Source organism: Rattus norvegicus, chromosome 5 (assembly GCF_021556685.1).
Source record: "Rattus norvegicus strain SHRSP/BbbUtx chromosome 5, alternate assembly SHRSP_T2T, whole genome shotgun sequence".
Taxonomy (NCBI): domain Eukaryota; kingdom Metazoa; phylum Chordata; class Mammalia; order Rodentia; family Muridae; genus Rattus; species Rattus norvegicus.
Genome location: NC_141538.1, coordinates 36101590 through 36107941, shown reverse-complemented (window position 1 = coordinate 36107941; position 6352 = coordinate 36101590).

Sequence of the window (6352 nt, the reverse complement as noted above, 5' to 3'; positions counted from 1 at the left end):
TAAGTGCACAGGAGATGATGTTTTAGAACAAAGAGAATTTTAAAAAATAGTATACATCAAAGAACAAGAGGGAATGGAGTATAGTTTTGCAAATTAATGAAAGGTAAAACATATTCAGCATACACAACCCATCATCTTTGCATTAGTAATTAATGTATACTTGTAATTAATGTATACATATTCATCAAACTTTGCAATAAATAATGAGATAGGGAAACCATCTCTGAGTTTCATTCAGCCATATAGTCACACTTGACTCTGTTTACACAGATAATAATTGACAGAGCATAACATTCTAACAACATCTGTTGTATAATATAATCTATTTATATAAATTAATAAGTTATGAAAAACTTAATTATCCTCATATTAAGTTAATTATTTATATACTTTTTGAAATATTAGTAGTATAAATATAGTTTTAAAAATAAGGGTAATCTCAAAATCATATCTGAGAATGATCCCATTTCATCTTTTGATACTTAAAATATTATGAGTAACAGGCAAATATGTATGTTGATATACATTTGAACTTAATGGACCCAAAAGGCAAAGGAGAGGAAAGTCGATTACAGCAGGATAAGTAGTTCTCCAAATAACACAAAGGTGGTTTTAAACTTTCTCAAAAATATGTGAATGAAGAATTCCTAGGTAGAACGAAGAAATAATCAGTAGACACACAAATTCATGGATGGCAATGTGAACAAATATTTTATATTCCTAACAATTTAAAATTCAATATTTGGGTTCAATTATCTACAAATTAAACAAGTTACTTCTTTCAGAAATGAGACATCCAGGAGATTCCAATAATCTGATAATAAAAAGAACAACAAAATAGGTCTGTTCTAAGACAAATTGGCCATCTCTAACTTCCATACAATTATATACCATTGACCTAATATTTCACAAAGAAATAATACCTAAAGCTATAATAATCCAATATTTTAGTATTTATATATGCTGGTATGATTTATATTTTTCAATATTAATTTCATTCTTGGGTATTTTTTCAAGAGTTTCCATAAACTGAATTAATTTAGTTCTAGGAAATCCCTTACTAATGGACAACTAGGTTAAACTTTAAATGAGGCATATGAGAAAATTAAACGAGAATGCATGAAGCTTAGGAGAAAGCTGAGCATCCCTAGAACCAGAATCCTGGCAAGGACAGGGAGCTAAATGAGTGGGTGAAAATTGAAACAAACTAGCTGCAAGGATATGACATTTTTAAGTTCTGTGGACAGCTCTTAGGTCTCTGGAGAGCAGCTGTGCATGGAAGGTTAAGAAGAAGCACAACTGACTGGAGAAACACAATGCTCAGACTGGTTCTGATTTGTATTGCCTATCACAGTGGCCAATGGTATGTTGGGTTCAGGGCTGGTTTCATAAAAAATGAATGAGCAGTTTATACTGAAAACATCACTTAAGAAGCTGAGATTTGGATAAACAGCCAAGTTTCAAATAACATATATCAAGCCAGGAGTGGATGCTGAGACAATTTTTCTGGACAAATTAATGGAATGCGTTTGACAGGGGAAATGCAGCCCTACAATACAGGACAAAACAAAGTGACCAAAGGCAGGAAAATTTGAGGTCTGGGAGACTCATGTGTTCTTGACCAAGTGTAAACCAAGTTTTATTAATTTACACAGTAGGATAGAAGTTATATTTACCGTATTCTACAAATTATAATTTTATTGTTATCAGATCTTTGTTAAGGGTAACTAACTCAACAGGAAACATTTATTCATGTGTGAGATTGTTGAAAAGGATTCCAAACTAGAAAGAATTAAATATGGGATAACTATACAACTGCTAATAATTGTAGAAGAAAAATACAGTGTTCCGCTTTCTCGACATCCTCGCCAGCATGTGCTGTCAATTTAGTTTTTGGACTTAGCCATTCTGATTGCAGTAATGTGGAATTTTAGGGTCAGTTTGATGTGTATTTTCCTGATGACTAAGGAAGTTGAATATTTCTCTAAGTGCTTCTCACCCATCGAGACTACACACTCTGTTGTGAATTATCTGTGAGTTCCATACCCCATTTTTAAAATTCGGTTATTTGCTTTTTGGAGTCTAACTTCTTGTGCTACTTACATATTTTGGATATGAGATCTTTGTCAGATATGGGATTAGAGAAGAGATTTTCACAATCTGTAGGCTGCCTTTTAGTCCTATTAGTAGTGTCCTTTGCCTTAGATTTTTTTTCAGTTTCATGTGATCCCATTTATCAATTGTTGATCATAGTGCCCGAGCCATTGATGATCTGTACATGAAGTTGTCTCCTATACCAATGCATTCAAGGCTGTTTCTTTCTTTCTCTTCTATAAGATTTCATGTATCCAGTTTTATGTTGAGGTTCTTTATCCACTTGGACTAGAGTTTTGGGCATGGTGATAATCACAGATGTATTTGTGTTCTTCAACATACAGAGAGACAGTTAGGCCTCCATCATTTGTTCAATATCTTTTCTCTTTTCTATTACAAGTTTTTGTCATCTTTTTAGAGAACAAAATTTCCATAGGTGATTGGATTTATTTCTGGTTATTTGGTTCTATTCCATTGATCCACCTGTCTGTGACTGTACAAATCCCATGCAGTTTTGTTTGTTTTGTTTTGCAGTTTTGTTTTTGTTTGTTTGTTTTGCTTTGCTTCATTTAATCACTATTGCTCTGTAGTAGATCTTGAAGTCAGGAATGGTGATTCCTCCTGAGGGTTGTTTATTGTTCAGTATCATTTTGTGTATCCTTGGTTTCTTGTTTTTTCACATGACATTGAGAATTGTTCTTTCAAAGTCAGTAAAATGTTGTGTTGAAATTTTGATTAGGATTGCATTGAATCTGTAGATTGCTTTTGGTAAGATGTTCATTTTCACTCTGTTAATGCAACAGACCCATGAGCATGGGAGATTTTTCATATCTTCTTCAATTTCTCTCTTTAGAGACTTGAAGTTCTTGTCATACAGGTCTTTCCCTTGTTTGGTTAGAGTTACACCAAGATATGTTATATTATATGTGGTTCTCTTGAAGGGCATTATTTTCCTAATTGTTTTCTCAGACTGCATATCATTTGTACACAAGAGGACTATTAATTTCTTTAAGTTATTCTTACATCTAGCTACTTTGCTGAAGTTGTTTATCACAAAAACATCATGAATTTGGCGGGCAATGGAAGGAATTAGAAAGTGTCCTCCTGAGTGATGTAACCCCAAACTAAAAGGAAATGCATAGCCTGTATTCACTGGTAAGTGAATATTAACCATAAAATACAGAATACCCATGATGCATTCCACAGACCCATAGAAGTTAAAAAAGGAAGACCCTAACAAGGATGCTTGAATCTCACTTGAAGTGGAACAAAATAGTCATGGGAGGCAGAGAGAGGAAGGGAGGGCCCTAGATGGCAGAGGGGAGGGACAGGGAGATGTAGGGGCAGGATCAGGTATGGCGAGAAACATGAGAGAGGCCCATTGTTCCAGGAGAATGAATGGAAATCTGCAGCTTCTGGGGATGGGGGTGTATGGATTTCTCTAGGAAGTCCCAGAGACCTGGCATGGAGGAGGTTCCCAGGAGTCAATGCTGATGACTTCTGCTGAGATGCCTAACAGTGTGGACATAAAACCTGAAGAGGCTACCTCCTGTAGTCAAGCAGGACCGCTAACACAGGGATAAGGACAAGAACTCAACCACAAAACTTTTAACCCAAAATTTATTCTGTCTAAAAGAAATTCAGGAAGAAAAATAGAACAGATACTGAAGGAATTACCCAACAAATAACACACCCATTTAAGAACCATCCCACGAATAACGTAAATCTCCGACACTATTAATGATACTCCGTTATGCTTGCAGACAGGTACTTAGCATAATTGTCCTATGAGTGGCTTTATGTAGCAGCTGACTGAAACAGATGCAGATACCCATAGCCAAACCTTGGACAGAGGTTGGGGACCGTTATAGAAAAGGGGGGAAAGGGTTGAAGGCTCTGAAGGAGATAGGAACCCCATAGGAAGACCTACAGCGTCTATTAACCTGGACTTCTGGGGAATTCTTAGAAACTGATCCACCAACCAAAGACCATACCCTGGTTGAACTGAGGTCTCCAACACATATGTAGTAGATGGGCAGCTCAGACTCCATGTAGGTCACTCAAAAACTTGAGCAGAGGCTCTCTCCTAAAGCTATAGCCTGTGATTGGTATCTGTACACCAACAGGATTGATTTGTGCACCCTCAGTGAGAGATGGTGTGCCTAATCCAGTAGAGACTTGATAGTGTAGATGAGGATACTCAGGGGGGCCAGCCTTGCAGAGGAAAAGAGGCAGGAGTATAGGGGAAAGACTCTATACGGGTAAGCTGGGAGGGGGAAGCATTTGAGATGTAATTAAAAAAATAGAGCATAATATATTTAATACAAAAAAGAAACAGAATATAGAGTAAGAGAAATATAGGAGGATCAATCTCTATATATTATATAATTAATATATTAATCACTATTTAACATGTAATTTGCCAAAATATATGCATACAAAACATCTATATTATCTAATCAATAAATGAATAAATGATACAAATAGTTTTCAAAATATGAAAATTTTAGCAATCACAGAAATCAGGCAAAGGCAAATTAAAATACATGATTTTATTTTACTCCCCAAATAAAATTCCCCAAGAAAAATAATGATGAATAGTGATGAAAAATGATGTAAAGTTTGAAAGGAAAGGGATCTTTATTTAATGCTGATGGAGTATGATCTTAGCTAATCTTTATGTAAATCATTTTGAAATTTCTCTAAAATTATAAATGTTCCAACTACCAGTATGCAATATATTAAAAAGGAGTCTAAGACATAATAGTAAAAATATTTTCATTTTCATGTTTATTTCTCTCTTTAATTTTATAAGAACTATCATAAAAGCAGTGACATCCACAATATAATGCAAACAACAATATAATAAAGAGAAATGGAAATGTATAAGGAATCCTATTAAATAAAATAAACTAGAATCAGAGAGACAAATATTGTATGCTTTCTCTCACATGTAGGCACTTGTAATAAATAGGTATGTATGTGTATACCCATACACACAAATATATGAGATATGAAAGTAGAAAAGACTATGAAAATGTCAGAAGTATTCTCAAGAATTATGAGAGCATAGCAAGAGGGAACAAACACAATATTACATGTTTTATCTCACAGAATATATATATATATATACACATATGTTTATATATATGTTTATATATAACCTTTGTATAAATCATGTGTAAATAAATATAACTATGGGGTATGAAAACAGAATGAGAAATCTGTGGCATGAAGAAAGGAAAGAGAATCCCATATGAGAACAGAATGTGGACATGCACAAAGTAAAATAATATATAAGTATGAAAGTTTCTTATGAACCCCATTATTTTATATACTTATTTGAAAATTGATAACCTCGGTAAGACATATTAAAAGAGAAAAATCAGAAATAAACAAATAGAATGTCTTCACAAAATTGAAAGGGCATAGTGCGCCAGAATTTCATGAGCTTACTTATCTGATGCCTGAAAGCCGATGAAAAGCATTAGAAACAGACAGAAACCAAGTCAGGCTGAAGACAGCTCCAAGGATAACCACATGACTCCTCAGCAGGTAGAGGGAAGCAGATAACTCCTCCAAAAAGTAACCTGGACAACTCTGCTGAAAACAGATGGGAAGTTAGAACCCCAGGGCAAAACCACAGCTCTCACAGAACCCCAGAGCCAGTAGCTGAGTTTAGTGAGACAAGGATTCCTAGAGGGGATCGATCAGCAATGTACACGAATTCCATTTTGTCAACTGCGTGACTCTGAGGGCAGAAGCTGGGCTCCATCTTGAGGAAAAACCTGTTATTTGAAATAGAAGTACAAGAAATAACCCCAAAAAACAGAGTCTGAATTTAATCTATCCTGATAAGAGTCAGCCTTGGGAAGCAATTTTAAATAGCAAGAGAATAAGCCTCTGACAGGCAGAAAACGGCAGCTGGTCTTGGTTAAGGAAGGGCAAAGAAAAAGCCCATCCCAACCTGGTTGTTATCAGGAGGTCTTATCACCTCAGAATCCTCCTGGAATTTAATATGAGCCTAGAGTCAAATAATGAATCCAATTCCAGAGCCGTCTGAAGTTCAGTGTCATGGAACTCTTACTACAGTGGTTGACCATAGTAGCACCCTTCCTAATACAAAGGCTGTCTTGAAAATACAGCCACAGATCCTCTACCTGTGCAGACCTCATTGCTGTGTGTTTTTCTTGAACTTTCCAAACATGCAAGAGTCACCACTAACCAGTTTGCAGAAGGTGGACACCTGCTCATAACA